At 47.3% G+C, this 17,652-nt stretch overlaps 1 pseudogene; it reads right to left on the reverse strand.

The window, feature by feature from the left end:
* Window positions 1–15,788: 15,788 nt before the first annotated feature.
* LOC147707180 (U2 spliceosomal RNA) lies at window positions 15,789–15,914 on the reverse strand (annotated as a pseudogene).
* Window positions 15,915–17,652: the final 1,738 nt, after the last annotated feature.

Raw genomic sequence — 17,652 nt, forward strand, 5'->3', positions numbered from 1 at the left:
TCAAAATTTGCAAACATACGTGACAAGAATTTTCAATTCTATTAAGGACAAGGAGGCGAGGATTATGCTTTTCTCATTTCTTTAATGAAATGCTCAGCAGCCAATAAGATAACCAAAAAACTACATTTCCCAAGAACACTAGGGAATAACCATAGAGTCTACAGTATAAAAGGTCCCAATGTTAGTCCTTCTTCCTCTTTCTTTGTTGAGGAAACAGTTCAAGTCCAGAAGGCAATCCAACGTAGACCAATAGGAACAAAACCAAACACGCCGCAGATATCCAAAGGAACTGCAAGCAGGCAGTAGAAGAACACTGGGTCCCCAAACCAGGAAAGAGATGAAACTCGGGCGGATGGAACCGGCAAAATCTACTTCGGGTCTGAACCTGAAAGAGATATATAGCCGTAATATCAAAATAGTGCAGGAAAATAAAAATGAAATTCAGGGGGGGGAAACAAGGAATAAGAGAGATTTGCAACAGCATCAATACAGATTACAGCAAATAACAATGCAAATCAATTACAATGGGTGGGATAATCCTCGCCTCCTTGTCCTTGATAGAATTGAACATTCTTGTCACGTATGTTTGCAAATTTTGAATTCTATGTCAGGACAGGAGGCTCCGATTATGCTTGGTCAAAGCTGATCCACCACCACAGAAGCAATATGATCGATTGGTTTATAATAAAACGTTTTGAAAACTGAATCAGAAGACCAATCTGCGGCCTTCATAATGTCAAAAAGGGTGACACCCATGGAGAAAGCTTTAGAAGCCATCGCCCCACGTGCAGAATGTGCACCAAACACAGACACATCAATGCCCGCTTCGGAAATGAGCCAACTCACCCAGCGTGCCAAAGTAGCTGGAGTGACAGGGCGAAATGGTTTCTGTAAGGCAAGTAACAATTGACCCTGCATATCTGAATGTAGGGAAGCAGTACTTACTTCGTAATCCTTGAGACACTGCACAAACACTCGAGGGTGAAGCCTCCAGTTGCTGAAGTCCCGAAGATGTCTGGAGTGCCAATCCGCAATTTGATTGTGGCGACCTGGAAGATACTTCGCAATAACAGTGATCTTCTGCTGCAGGCAAAAATGCCAAAAATCCTTGGCTATCTCCGCAAGCACCTTGGACGAGTCCCGCCCAGCTTGTTGACTTAGCGGACTGCGGACACGTTGTCCACCCGGAGAAGAATGCAGCAATTGGATTGATGGGGAGAGAAGCACTTGATCGCAAAGGAACCCGCTAGGAGTTCCAGACAGTTTATGTGGAGAGATAACTCTTGAGGGGACCAACGACCCCCCGTCGAGACAGGACCGCATTTGGCTCCCCAACCCCAGCGACTGGCATCGGATTCTATCACTAGTTCCGGCGACGCACCGAAGAGAGCTCGACCATTCCAGGACTCCATGTGGTCTAGCCACCATTGCATCTCCCACCTCACTTCCTCCGTCAGAGGAATCTGTTCTGAGTACCTGAGGCCTTTCCGGAGATGTTGGATCTTTAGATGCTGCATTGCCCTGTAATGCAGAGGACCTGGAAAGATCGCCTGAATGTAAGACGCTAACAGACATACTACACGTGCCAACAATCTCAATGACACAGTCTGTCTGGAAATAACAGATGTCAATTCCCTTTTGATGTAACAAATCTTTTGGCCGGGCAAGAGAAGCTGGCAAGCAACCGAGTCTTATCTTGAAACCCAGAAAATCTATGGATTGAGTCGGCGTCAAAACCGATTTCGGAATGTTGATCTGAAAACCGAGAGATTGCAAAAGACTGATGGACCACTCCAGATGCATCAGGAGCCTGAGCGGACAGTCCGCCATAAGGAGAATGTCGTCCAAATAAATAATCAGCCGTACACCCCGAGCTCGAAGATGTTCTACAACCGGTCTCAGAAGCTTCGTGAAGCACCATGGTACTGACGGAAGACCGAACGGGAGAACCTGATACTCATACCATACCAAACACCCTTCCACTGAAACTGGAGGAACCGACGATGGGGCTTGAAGATCGGTATCAACAGATATGCGTCCTTGAGATCCAGACAGACCATCCAGTCCCCTTCGCGAAGGAGATCCCGCAAGAGATGGATTCCCTCTATCTTGAAGTGCCGGTACACCACCCCTCCGTTGAAGTCTTTCAGGTTGAGAACCAGGCGAGACCCGCCTCCTTTCTTCTCGACCAGAAAGACTGAGCTGGCAAATCCCGTTGGATGACGGACGGTTGGAAGAATCGCCCCTTTTCGGAGAAGAACGTCGATTTCCTCGGAGAGGCAAGCTTGATCTTGAAGGGAAAAACTTAAAGGAGGGGGAGGACGGGTCTGATGCAGAGGGTGATAGAACTCTATCTTGAACCCTTGAACGGTTTCTAGCACCCATGCATCGCTGGAGATCATGCGCCAGTTTTTGAAAAACTGTACTCTGCCCCCCAAAATCACATCACAAGCATGAATTCGGCTCACCGGCAGAGTTGGAGTGTTGGTAATGGCCTTGTTGTCCCCCGGAACGGCCTTTTCCATATTGTCCTTTTCCCTTGCGGGAGGGATAAAAGTTCGCTCTGGTGGAGTATCCCGACTCGTGTCCTCCTCCACGTTGAGAGGTGATACCTTGTTGAGACTGTTGATGAGACCCTCGGCCGAACGAGCGTCCACGATGTCGTCCGGCCTTGGCAAAAACCGGACGCATAGCCCGGCGCAATGAAGCTTGCGCTTTATCGATGCCACTGAAGGTGGAGACAAATTTGGTAAGTTCCTTCAAAAAAGGCTGTCCTAACAAGACCCTGCGCCTCTGGACCCGCCTCAGAGGTCGACAGTTCCGCTAGTTTTGGGTCCAATTTCAAAAGAATGGACCGGCGCCTTGAAGGACTGGGTTTTTCTAAGACCCAGCGGTGCCAGGGGACAACACCTGAAACCTTTGTGGGTTACCTATTCCGGCGTACAAATGACAGAGACACGGGACACTTCCTTTGGCGTCAAAGATTCGAGGTTTATTTACTGCAGGGAACACAGAAGTCACAAGAAGTACATAGCATGTAGGTTCTAGGAGACTGCTTCAAATTGTATCTGTGGATCGCTCCTTTTATACAGTTTTTCGTCATAGAACAACATGGCAAACAAAAGGTTACAACCCGGTTCCCACAGTAAATTTCATAGGGGGTAGCTTTCATGTATTCAGGGTCCGGAACATAATTACAGTAGCATCGCCGGTTCCCAACTGTAAAAGTACATCTTCCCACAATTAGTGCATTCCATTCCGGCAGTAAACGAGTTAAGGAAGAGTCAGAAACAGGTGCAGAGGAAGACAAAGATAGTCAACAGATTGAAAAGAGTGTAAGGGGGTGATATCGGAAACACGATTGCAGGGATCAAAGGAGACGTGCCTAATGAATGCACAACTGAGACAATAGACCGGGACGGCAAGATGAGCCTCAAGCGGTGCCATCTGCCTTGCAGTGTCATCCCCCTCATCATAAAAGACACCCTCAAAGGAACACGTGTCTTCCGCAAGAGTTTGGGAATCCCAGGGTCACGAAGCGGACAGTGTCCGTTCGCTGGCTACTTGAGGGCAAGAAACAAAATGGATGCCATATCTAAAATGGAACCCGTGGGTTCAAATGAAGAAACCCACGAACCAGACGAACGGTTTAGGTTAGCACAGCGAAAACGCGTACACCCACTAAACTCGTCATTTGCGGTTCATAGATACCAGACTCGACCATATTCGGGCGAGTCGAAAACACCACTTACAATTGTCACAGAAGCTCAGACGCTCCTTTTGCCCTCATGTAGGCAAGCACTAGTCGATATCAGAATCGATCTCGATATTCATCAGACCATCCAGATGTTGCTGCAACATTATTCTATCCATCAGTGCTTCCTTGGTAACAGGTGGCCGTCTTATACACGTCGTAGCACAGAGGCCACATACGGCCGGACCACACTGCACACAAAGACAACACGTGAACAGAAATGCTACAACAACCCCAATGATCATCAGAATTTTTCAACCCCACGTCGACATCAGGCCCCAAAACCACCCTAGTAGCGTCCAATCACCTACGTCCACGTGTATGGACTCGGAGATCTTATGCAACTTCGAGATGGCTTGATAGACAGTTGGAGCGTTATCAGGAATGAAAATGCAGCAACTCGAATGGATCACCTTACATACCTCTATCTGCAAGGACAACGTCTAAAACCATACGGTTTTGTAACGTCATAAGCCTGTCAGCCTGAAGCTCTGCTGTAATGTTACCAAGGGCACTCGCAGTGATATTAGCAGTCGATTCCACCACTCAAGTCAACTGTCTCAGGTTCCTACTATTGATCATAGGTCCCCAAAACGGCAAGAAACCCTTAAAGAAGTCTCCTGCTTCTTGACCGGCAGTGTCCTCTTCGCTAATCACGCCTCTCACAACTCTGGTCTTGTGATAATCCGACCCAACAGTAAAGGTCGGCGGCAACAGATTCGCAATATAACATGTGCCTGAAAAATCACGAGGCAACCATGTATATGCGCGGTCGTAACAAAGTATGTACCCTTGGCAGTCAGAAGAACAGGGGAAGAAGCCGTCGGTAAAACATACGTTTCAGTACAGGCACTCCTCCCAAGCTGAGCTTGCGGGCTTCGGCCAAGACCTTTCAGACAGAAGTTACCGAGATGGGGTACGATCCAGATTGTAGACAAGCTTTTAAGCTGCCGATCACCCACTGACATGCTGTACTCAGCCTCACTCAGATCTCTGTATGCTCGCACCTCTTCCTCTGGGATAAGCGATGCGTCGAAGATATCCCTATCTAAATCGGCAATCGCTCTTGCCAAAGGCTTGTGGTACGGGCCAGGACCATGATCTGCAGTGCGTGGCTCTCGATGGGGGTAGGAATCTAGTGCGCTACGAAACATTGTTTGGAATGCTCGAGCTGAACCCTGGGAAAGGAAGGACCAAGTACGGAATTCCCCTATCCGTGGTATGTGGCATTAAACCACACACCCAACAGTTGGTAGTATTCATCACCAACTGATGTTGATGAAGGAGCTGAACGAAGGAGTTGTTCGTGAATTCCGCACGTCTAACCTGCTCGTGTTGGGGTAAGAGGTGAAAAGAATGAGGAGAAACAGTGGAAGTAGGTTTGGGTTCAGAGGAAAGGGTAGGTGAAGCAGAAGGCAATAACGATTGTATTACGTAATATACCCCACCCACCAATAACATGGAAACAGTTAGGAACAGTAGGAACACCTGAAACAGAAAGCATTTGGTACGTACAACCCTATGCAATATGGATCTTTGCGCAAGAGTCTTCTCCACTTCCGACAACTTTGAGAATGACATCCTCTAAATCCGTCCGCAACGTTCTTGACGCACTTCGTTCTGTGTAGCAATTGTCAATCCCCAGGAGTTCCTAGGAATCGCCCGGATGCAAGGTTCTTTTAATCAAACAGTATATACAAAATCTCTTAGCTGTGGAAAAACACACACGTGGAAAAGAACTCAGAAATTAATAGAAACCACAATTGTCCAAAAAATTTTCAAAATGATAATGGGGGTAACGTGAATTTCAAAAAGGGAAAAAAGCAAAAATTATTTATTAGTCTCTGGTATTGGAACGAAGAAAATATCTGCTTCTTCCAGGACGAGTCTGCTCTTCAAACAATTGATCAGATTGTGGAACAGAGTCCTGTCGGTCAGACGATAGTTCAGATCTTGAATTCCCCAATGGCAAAGGTTCAACAAAGTTATCTGGCTGCACTGAAGTATCTCCCACAGGCTGAGCGTCACTGAACGGCACAAAGTTCGGCAGAGTTTCTGTCTCTGTTGCAGCGATGCCAGTCCTCACCCACGAGTCCGCTGGTAAAGGTATTGGGACCTTTTTGGTGTGGGTGGCGTGCACCCAATGCTTGCGGCCCTCCAAACGAACTGCAGACCTCGTGGCGAGTAGCACCTGGAAGGGTCCCACAAACCTCGGCTCGAGGTTTCGCTTCCGGCCAAAATTTCTGGTCACCACCCAGTCTCCCGGTTGGAGCCGGTGGCCTGGACCCTCCGTCTGTGCCGGCAGTGCTTCAAAGACCTGTTGATGAATTAACCTCAGTTTAGCAGTCAGATCATGAAGATAATCAATTAGCATTGGGTATTCAAGATTTGCGAATGACTTGGGTCTAGGAACCCCCCAAATATTTGCAGGACGGCCGAACACAATCTCATATGGGCTGAGCCCTACTCGAGAGTGCATGGTCGCCCTAGTCGACAAAGGAGCCAGAGGTAAAGCGTCGGGCCACGACAGACCAGTCGTAGCCTGAATCTTTGCGAGTTTTAATTTTAGAGTACCATTGTACCCCTCAACCAAACCTGCTGACTGGGGATGATTGGCGCTGTGGAATTTTTGTGTAATTCCAAGGCCCTTACACACACTCTTCATCACACTCCCCACAAACTTACTTCCATTATCAGACCATACAATCCGTGGCATTCCATACCGAGGAAAGTATTCCTTCAGTAGGACTTTCGCTGTGGACAGGGCAGTATTGTCTTTGAGAGGATAGGCTTCGATCCATTGGGAGAATGCGCAAACCACAACTAAAACGTACTATAGGTTATTACATCGCTCCATATGGATAAAGTCCAGCTGGATTACCTCAAAGGGACATGTAGGAGGAGCAAAATGGCCAGGGGGTGTAGGAGTACCCTTGCCAGGATTGTACATCATACATACCATGCAATTCTTGACCAATCTCTCAGCACACTTAGCGATACCATCATTCTTCCATACAGGGGACAGCAACTTACAGATACCTTTCTCACTAATATGTGACAAGCCGTGTGCCATAGTCACAACAGCTAGCACATATGCATCCGGCAACATCCATCTTTGATTCTCCGACAAATCAATCCAACATCCATTCGCATCCAACTTTCCTGTGCTCTCCTTCCACTTGGTCTTTTCAGTTTCGGTGGCCTCATTCTGAATCGCTTTCACACTTTCAACAGTATCCTCACACATACCAGTTTCTGCAGGCCATCTTACCGAACTCGTCACATACATTCTAGTTGCAAGATTTCTAGCAGTCTCCTTAGCAATCTTATCCGCAAACGCATTGCCACGACCAACATCATCCGTCACCTTACGGTGCGCACTGCATTTAATATTCGCCACCTTCTTGGGCAATGTAAGTGCGTGTAAAAGATCGTTCACGAGCTGTCCGTGTTGGATCTTCGTACCATGCGCTGTCATAAAGCCTCTCTCTTGCCACAATCGACCAAAACTATGCGCGACGCCAAAAGCATATTGGCTGTCGGTAAACACATTCACCCGCTTTCCTTTCGACAAAACACACTATCTCGTCAATGCAATTAACTCTGCCGCCTGCGCAGAATTCTGATTCAATCTCGCAGTTTCCACAACCGTACTCAACGTTACCACAGCATACGCAGTCGTCACATCACCATTCGGCAACTTAAAACACGAACCGTCCACATACAAGGTACCATCGGGATCTTCCAATGGAGTGTTTTTTAGGTCAACACGACCCTTCGTTTCCTCCTCAGTACGCAAATAACAATCATGTGGTGGTACCTCGTCTGATTCCATATTGATTGGCAACAACATCGCCGGGTTTAAGACATTGCAGCGCTTTATTTGGATGTGACTTGCTAAAAGCGTCAACTCGTAACCAGACAGCCTTGCGCTTGTCAAGTGTTGGGTTTTCGTACGATTCAAGAGAGTGTCAACTGCATGCGGAACCATCACCGTAAGCATATTATCCATGACCAATCCTGCAGATTTTCGGATGGACACCGCAGCTGCCGCTGTCGCTCTTAGACAACTCGGCAATGCTCTAGCTACTGGGTCCAAGGTCGAGGAAAAATATGCACATGGACGCTGCTTACCGCCAAATTGCTGCGTCAAAACACTCAACGCACAACCTTCCCTCTCGTGAACGTATAGTGTAAACGGCTTACTTTAGTCAGGAGTACCTAACACAGGGGCTGAACACAACGCATCACGTAATTCAGAAAAACTCTTCTGACATTCTTCCGTCCATGGCAAAGGAGTTGGAACATCCTTGCACGTAAGGGCTACCAATGGTTTCGCTAGCAATGAAAAATTTGGAATCCATTGCCTGCAGTATGACGTGATACCTAGAAAGGCACGCACATCTCTCTGAGTTGTTGGCACAGTCATTCGAGCGATCGCTGCAATTCTCTCTGGGGTCAACCTTCTTCCCTCCTTTGACAATAAGTGACCTAGATAGGTTACTTCTTGGCAACAATATTGCAGTTTTGAAGGTGACACCTTGTGATGTAAGTCACAGAGATGCTGTAACAGAGACACCGTAGCAGTCTTGCAAATCTCTTGTGTGTCCGCAGCCACCAATAAGTCATCAACATATTGGATCAAGGCCGCACCAGCCGGTAACACAAACGCGTCAAGTTGACTCTTCAGGGCTTGGCTGTATATCGATGGACTCTCACAGTAGCCCTGAGGAGCGCGTTTAAACCTAAAGCTGCGACCACCTAACGAGAAACCGAATAGGTCCCTGCTTTCCTCAGCAATCGGAATGCTAAAGAAAGCATTCTTCAGATCGATCACTGAGAACCAAGAAGCAGATGCTGGAATCAGAGTCAGTAAAGCCGTAATGTCAGGCACCACAGGGAACTGAGGAATCACAATTTTGTTCACCTCCCGTAAATCAATGACAAAACGATAAACAGGAGGCTTAGATGGATCAGTGCGTTTCAGAATAGGTAACACAGGACTATTACACACGTTTCCCCGAGTCTCCTCGATAACATCTTTCTCGATCAAGTCATAGATGATCGCCAACAACGCTCGCTCACCATCAAGGGAGATACGATACTGGGAAATACGTGGTAATCGCACATTTGATTTCAATTGGACAACATAAGGGGAGATGTCAAACAGGCCCACGTCATTGGGACCTGTGGCCCACAAAGATGCAGGAAGAGAACTCAATTCCGGTGGGAGCTTATCAGTTGACAAGTACATAGGAGAGATCACTCTCTGACCCAATGTAAGCTCCACTCCCGCAGGAGAACAATACAAAGTCGCATACAATCGTTTCAGCAAGTCCAGGCCCAAAAGATTTTCACCACAACCAGTAGTCAAAATCAAAGGAGCTTTCAGCTCACGAGGCCCAATTGTGAGGGGCAAAGGGCGAGAAACCGGATTGCTAACAGGGGCGCCAGAGAATCCAACGGAAACATTTGTTAAGCCAGACAAAGGTGCGCCAGGGAGTTTCGAATGCATAATATAACTTTTCGCTGCACCAGTGTCCAACAGAAAAGGCTCAACTACGCCCAATGTGGCAACTTCGACGTAAGGCCCTCTCTGATCAACCGGAACTGATACTACTCCCTCTCTTTGTCTGTGGCTGTCCTAGTAGTTACCGTCATCGGTACCCTGCTCGACATAAAAATCGTCCCCATGGTACTGCGCGGATCTACCTGATGATGAACCACGCTGATCAAAACAATTATTGGAATCAAAGGAGTTATTAGAACGCTCATTTTGATTCTGAGTAACACCACGACCTCTACCTCGCGAAGCCTGTTGAGGACCACTACGACCTCCTCTAGATGAATTGCCATTATTTCGATCGCGCAGAACCGGACAATCAAATTTCAAATGACCCTCACCTCTGCAATAGGCACATTGATTGTATCCAAGCATAGATCTCTGCGAAGAAGAATCACTCCGCGACTGCGACCTAGCGGACTGCGATTGCGATCTATTTCGCTGCTGAGAGTCAGTCTGATTTGAGCGCGGAGGATACGCTTGCTGCAACAGAACTTTCGTTTTGAGATCTTTCGTCTTTTTCTCCGCACGATCATTTTGCTCCTTCTCTCTATTTTCATAATATTGAGCCGTGGCCAATATCTGAGCAGCGGTAGAAACAGCCCACGCACTTTCTGAATTTTTCAATTTGTTGCTAAGTTCAGGCAACAAATTTGATACAAACTTATCCACAAACAATCTCTGACCTCCCTCAGTGCTCATATCTTGACCACTGTGATCGATGAATGCCTCCTCAAATCTCGTATAAAAATCGGAGACACTCTCGTCCTTCTTTTGCTTACAGGCAGACAGTTTATCCCAGTTAACTTTCATTGCTGGCATAAGTGTCTTCATAAGGGTAATTATTCTCTGGGGAAGATCAGTAATGAGCTGTTCAGGCTTAGCCCCACCAACTTGTCGCCCGTCTGCCGCCGCAAGAGCAGCCCAATCACCGCCTAACTCGGCTGCGTGATTCTCTTGACGAATTTTCGCCCAAACCGGTTGCGGTACAACATTGCCGAACAACATGTCGATATCGGCAAGATTCATTATCCTTGCATCCACTAATTGGGACAACTCTTTATAGTACCCTGCAGGATTTTTGCGGGGGTCAGGCAAAGTTTGCTTAACCTGCAAAACTTCCGATCGCTTCCATGGAAGGTGTATCCACACTCTCTGGAAGTGTGGCGGAATAATAGGAACGGCAGTAGCGTCACCTGGCATCCACACTGGTGGAACTTCACGCATGGGATACTGACCAGGCGTTGCCATCCATTCCTCAGATTCATCTTTAAACAATGCTCGGGGCATCACAGTAGGAGGGAAAGATAGAAGATGCTCGACAGCATGTCGAACATTGCTACCCACAATCATACCATTCGAAAACTGAAGCTGAAGTTCAGTTACGTCGACCAATACCTCGTGTACCACATCATTTGATATCGCTTCACGTAAGAATTTGCACATTTCTTCAAACACGAATCTCTGTGTTGGCTCATTAAATTGAGAGAAAGTCTCAACAACTATGCGCGGGGGATTTTTAAGGGGATACCTAATTCAATTTTGCGCCATTTTAATTAGCGTATCACGTTCCCTACCGCCAGGAAGCTGACTTCGTCGTTGGGAAACATCAGAATCATCAGACCCAAGAAGCGGTCCAAAAGGAGAATAAAGATTAGCAGCAGCATTAGGAATGCGTCTTCGAACAGACGGAGAAGAGGAGTAAAGTACAGGAGCAACAACATGGGAGCTGAATACAGGAGCAGTAGGAGTAGCCATAAGAGTAGAAGTAGCGGAAACAACAGCTTGAGAAGGTATAGACGGTGGAGCAGTAGGGACAGTAGCAGGTAGAAGAATAGGGACAGAAGGATTCGCAAGGACCGGACCAGCGACAGGCTGATGAACAGCTGCCGGAACAACAGGTTGAGGAACAGGAGGAACCACAGGGGCTGTGGTATCTTGCGCGTATGAAGGTGGCAACTTCAGCAGATAGGACAACAAAGGGTCCTCTATTGCTTCCTCTCCCTTCTTCTCAGTACCCGTCGGTAAAGCGGGATAACATTTATCCACTGTCATACGTTGTAATCTATCAAAAATGTCCTTTTCCTTCTCTTCTTTATCTCGCTGAAACTGCTCTGCATTTCTCATCGTTGTAACGATACCTTCTCTCTTATTACGTTTAAGCTGTTTGATTTCTTTCTGCTTGGCTTCTTTACGCCATAACCGAAAGGAATCAAACATGGCCGGCCTTGCTTTCCTTTGAAACAATTTAGCTTCAAGATTATCTAAAATTGGGGTCTCAAAACTACCATGAGGTGGCCAACTAAGGACACCATCATCTTTAGTGTAGCGGACCCAGCAATCATTAAATGTGATAGGACCCACACCATGGCGACTATATAATTCATAGATTGGAGTTCCAACTGGAGGTATCGGACATGAGTCCTCCAATCGGGAATCCGCACCACAACCTCTAAAGCAGCTAAACAAAGTACTACGGCCAGGCATCGTGCACACTAACCGAGTTCCACAAACGTCAAGAGTTATTGGATTATAATGTCCCCGCAAAATGCAAAAACCCTCGGTTTTTGGCGACTGCAGTCGTCAAATAGAACAACTAAGAACAAAATACGAAGAACCACAAATGCAATGGAACCATGCAACAACTAAGCACCCACAACAACTAAGAATTCTGGGAGCGACCCACAAATACTTAACTCAAAGAACAATGGCGTCACCAGGAAGGCCCGTCAATCGTTCGCTGTACCAAGGTCTACGCCAGGCGCCAAAACAGGTAGACAGTCAGGGCATCAGTCCGTCGCAGCCGTCAGGAGGCGGGGATCTTTGCGGGAAAAGTCTTCGGGCCACTTGTTTCGACAACAGGATCGATGAAGCGGGGTGCACCTTCCCTCGGAGATTTCACACGAAGTTCCTCACGATCGTCGGGCTTTGGACCGGTACCGCTGATGCCGCCCCACGTTGGGTGCCAACTGAAGGACTGGGTTTTTCTAAGACCCAGCGGTGCCAGGGAACAACTCCTGAAACCTTTGTGGGTTACCTGTTCCGGCGTACAAATGACAGAGACACGGGACACTTCCTTCGGCGTCAAAGATTCAAGGTTTATTTACTGCAGGGAACACAGAAGTCACAAGAAGTACATAGCATGTAGGTTCTAGGCGACTGCTTCAAATTGTATCTGTGGATCGCTCCTTTTATACAGTTTTTCGTCATAGAACAACATGGCAAACAAAAGGTTACAACCCGGTTCCCACAGTAAATTTCATAGGGGGTCGCTTTCATGTATTCAGGGTCCGGAACATAATTACAGTAGCATCGCCGGTTCCCAACTGTAAAAGTACATCTTCCCACAATTAGTGCATTCCATTCCGGCAGTAAACGAGTTAAGGAAGAGTCAGAAACAGGTGCAGAGGAAGACAAAGATAGTCAACAGATTGAAAAGAGTGTAAGGGGGTGATATCGGAAACACGATTGCAGGGATCAAAGAAGACGTGCCTAATGAATGCACAACTGAGACAATAGACCGGGACGGCAAGATGAGCCTCGAGCGGTGACATCTGCCTTGCAGTGTCATCCCCCTCATCATAAAAGACACCCTCAAAGGAGCACGTGTCTTTCGCAAGAGTTGGGGAATCCCAGGGTCACGAAGCGGACAGTGTCCGTTCGCTGGCTACTTGAGGGCAAGAAACAAAATGGATGCCGTATCTAAAATGGAACCCGTGGGTTCAGATGAAGAAACCCACGAAACAGACGAACGGTTTAGGTTAGCACAGCGAAAACGCGTACACTCACTAAACTCGTCATTTGCGGTTCATAGATACCAGACTCGACCATATTCGGGCGAGTCGAAAACACCACTTACAATTGTCACAGAACCTCAGCCTTTCCGAAGAAATAGCACAATTGGTGTTACCCAACTGACAGACTGCTCTCTGAGCCCATTCTATCAACTCATCAGGGTCCACAAGAGCCGAGGCCTCTTTAGCCTGGAACCCAAGATCAAGAATTTTGGTCAGTGGACCAAGCATATAAAGCAGTTTGTCTTGGCAAGACCTCCAATATCGGTCCAGGCCCTTTTTAGGGTCCTTAGCGTATTTCTTTAAATAGGTGACCATCATGGGATCGACCTCTGGCGTATCCGCTATATGATCCGCGAGATCCGGCCGTGGACATTCCAAGCGGAGCCTGGCTCTGACACTGGCATCAAACGGCTGACGGATGTGAGCCTGAATGTAAGCGGCGACTGCTGGCGAAGGTAACCAAGAGGAGGAATTAGGATGGAGGATATCGGCGGGCTCAAAGTTCAACACCGGGGGACGCTCAGGAGTGTCAACAAAATGTTTCTTGCAGACACATTTTCTTGGCGAGGGAGAATCATGCTCCGAAGAAGCGGAAGTATGGACGTTTTCAGCGTCGTCGGTATCCTGAGGCGCAAAAGACTTGGAAGCCTCATTCGCCAAAGTTTTCGCCAGTTTCTGGAAATGAGAACTGTGGGGATTGACAGGAGACTTGGTGGACTTCTTCGCCGCAGGCAACCAACCTTGTTGTTGCGCATATTTGTTCAGGTGACGCTTGAGAGGAATAATGGCGCGTACGAGCGCCTTATTGACAGACTGTTGGACACCTTTGTCCAATTCCTCCACCAAAGAACCATCATCCTCATCCCCATAATAATAGTCCTCTTCAGCGTCATAATATTCCGCCATGATACACAAGTGTAGCAATTCAGAGCCCACAAGATGACTTTAAGAAATATAGAGTGCCAAAGACACAATGCAGGGGGAGTGTGAGAACCCCAAAGCAGGCCAAAAGAGCAGACACAAACCTGACTCCGAACAAAGTAGAACGTGGAGGGAGATAAGCCTGCCAAGACCAAACACACTCTAGGCAAAGCCTATGCAACAAAGTAACTACCGAAGCTCTCACTGAACTCCAACATCAAACGGGGTGGAACTGCACAGGCTGTGGGCGTGGGCATTGAAATGACCTTTCTCTCAACCGGCGCTGTGAGGAATGACACAAAACCGGAAATGTGGCAAATGCGCATGCGCGACAGTGCCGCCTGTGTAGACACGGCTCTAGAGCGCTCGCGCCCCCCGCACGAGCCGGCAACCCCTTCTCCCGCTCCACACAGAGACAAGGCAACACACAGGCGCCCAGGCACAGGGAGGTGAACACACGCTCCCACTACGAACACGCCGCTAGAACGGGCGGAACGCGAAGAAAAAACGGCAACGGAACCGGAGCCGGAGTGCTCCAACAATGCGCAACACAGCGCGCTGCAAACGCCAAAGCGATAGCTCAATTAAGGTAAATACACTCAATCAATAAACGAGCAAACAGTAAAGACATGCAAATACTGGTAAAGGCCCTTAACTGGCTGCGGAGCAGCAAAGAAAGAGGAAGAAGAACTAACATTGGGACCTTTTATACTGTAGACTCTATGGTTATTCCCTAGTGTTCATGGGAAATGTAGTTTTTTGGTTATCTTATTGACTGCTGAGCATTTCATTAAAGAAATGAGAAAAGCATAATCGGAGCCTCCTGTCCTGACATAGAATTAACGCCTCCCGAAGCAATTACCTGGCTGACCCGGACCGGGGTCTTCCCTCGCACCGTCGCTGGCCGCCCTTTCGCCTCTTTTTCTGACTCCCGGCAAGAGCTCAGCATGTGCGGGTGGAAAGGAGGCCCCAACCTCAGGCCTTCCCCCGGCTCCCAGAGTCCTCCTCGGCTGTCGACTCATTAGGCGTCACTTTGCATATTCACGTTGTCCTCTTTCTAGTATTTGCATGCCCCGCCCCTTCCTGCGCACTGCTTCCAGCCGGCTGGCCGGAAAGCCTGGCAGCCAGGGGAGGCTGGGAATCAGGCCAGGAAGCCCTGGACAGCTCCCTAACCGGAAGTGACCGGACCCTCGCCCTCGCTTGCCCAGGACACTGCTCCCCTGCAGCCTGAGGCCTATAGATAAGGCTTGGCCGTTCGGGGCGGGCAGAGAAGGAAAAGGACTCTGTATTTTTCTTCCTGCTCAGAGAAGCCAAGGGCAGTGCCCACTTCTCTGCATGCATGCCTGCCTGCCTGCCTCCCTCCCTGCCTCCCTCTCTCCCTCCATCCATCCTCCTGACTTGCTGAGAACCTTCCTCCATTCGTTCCCTAGTGAAATGGATCCAAAAACCAATGAAACTCTGCTGCTGCAAAAACAGTCTTTTTCCCGCGTTTGTCTCTTTTCAAAGTGCAGCGTCTGGACGGAGAAGGGAAAAAATAGAAGAAAAAAAAAGTAAAAAAAATAAATAAATAACGCACGGCCGGGTGGCCGCAAAGTGGCAATTAAGTAAAATACATACATAATTAAGGCAAGACACAGTGACCAGTTTGCTTTTATTCACACGCAAACACTGTAGCGCCACTTTACAGGGTTTGATAGTGAAGCGCTACTTAGTTTTCTCGTCTATTTTTCAACAGCATTGTTTTCCCCGGGTGGGGAAGTGCACCATTCCTGGAGGTACTGCAATACCAGGTTGATGCGTGGAGTGGACAGATCAAGCTCCTATTCCATCTCCCTGTTCCAAAAATCTGATAAGAACAGATTTTGTTTTGTAAAAATATACTGTATTTAAAATTATTTGTCAGGTTTACATTTTAAGCAATCCCTTATATTTGGGTGCTGTACATTTAACCGTTCTCAAAGATAAGCATGCAGGCTAACTTTGGTGGTTTTCTATCGAGATTATTCATTGAACCCATCCAGACCAATTTTGTATTTTCCAGGTTTCCGTTGCCCATTCGTGCCCAAATCTATGGGTATCTATACACATGTAAGAGAACATTTTATTGAGAATGAGTTTTTGGCCTTCTTTTTCAGTGATTACTTGATGTTTGTACAAGGATAGGTTTCTGTTTTCCCACATTGCCTCTTTAACACATTTTATTATTCTCCATAGTGTTCTTTCTTTATTTATATTGCAATTCATACCTAGCCCATAGAGAATGAGTTCATAGGACAGTGATGACTGTCCTGTTAGTTCTTTCATGAGTTGTCCCATGGCCCTCCACATGCTTTGTGCCTCACCACAGTTCCAGATGAAGTGCATCATGGATTCACCTGCCGCACAGCCTGGTGTTGGACATCTTGCTGTTTTGGCCAGCTTCCTCGCATATTGGAATTATTTCCCTGGTAGGCATCTGGAGACCTTCATCCATGCCAAGTCTTTCTGGGAGTTCGTCAAGGCTTTATGGTTCACCATCTCCCATATTTTTTCTGACTGCTTCTCTGACAGGTTGGCGATTATTGTCACAGAGTCCGTTTCCTTCAGTTCTTTGCTTAAGTCTATCTGGGGTATGTTGTCCTTAGCATGGATTTGCCACTCTTCCAGCCTCTTCAAGAAGGTTTTGATGCCTTTGTACGCAAGGGCGGCTTCTTGTCCAGTTTACATATTCCAAATCTTGACAGAATGAAACTTGTGGCAAACAGTGTATAGGCTGCCACATTTGAGTCCTTCTTTATGTTTTCTAGTCCGTATTTTACAAAGTGCGAAAGCAGGAAGTCATGGAGGTTTGGTAGTTCTTTACCTCCCTTCATGTGTTGGTTGAAGACCGTGTCTCTTTTTAGTTTTTCCATTCTTGATCCCCAGAAAAAGTTTGCAAAAAAGTCTGTGTCACTTATGTCCACCTATGAGTGGGGGGGGAGGGGTGGAAATCATAGCAATAAACAGCAGGATTGGCAGACATACAGCTTTCAGAACCAGGTCTTTCCCTTATAGAGAAAGTGTTCTTGTCGTCCAGAGCGCCATTTTCTGTTTTAGCTTTGTCTGGATTTTCTCCCAGTTTATTTCTCCCTTCATCTCTTGGGAGAATAAAAATCCTAGTATAATTTTCACAGGATCTTTGGAGGGTTTGACTGGGAGCTGAGGCAGGTTGTCCCATTTTCCCACTGTCATGCAGTGTGTTTTCTCCACGTTCAAATGTAGTCCAGCTGCTAGGGAAAAGAGTTGTGTTATGAGGAAAATTATTTTTATGGATCTTGGATTGTTGCATACAATAGTGACATTGTCCATACATTTTACCTGGTTGCCTTTGCCGCCCAGTGCTAGAGGTCCAGTTATGCACTTGTCTTTTCGGATGGCACATAAGAGAGGTTTGATTGCACAGACAAAGAGCGCTGGAGATAAGGGGCATCCATGTCTGACCTCTGATTCTATGCAGAACCTTTCTGACAGTGTGCCATTTATGAGGACCTGGCTTTGACATCCTGTGTACAGTACACATATAGTTTTGATGAAGCTTTCTGGGAATCCCTTTTTCCTGAGAACTTAAAAAAGTTATTCATGGCTTAGGGAGTCAAAGA

The sequence above is a fragment of the Lissotriton vulgaris genome, chromosome 6 (assembly GCF_964263255.1).
Source record: "Lissotriton vulgaris chromosome 6, aLisVul1.2, whole genome shotgun sequence".
Taxonomy (NCBI): domain Eukaryota; kingdom Metazoa; phylum Chordata; class Amphibia; order Caudata; family Salamandridae; genus Lissotriton; species Lissotriton vulgaris.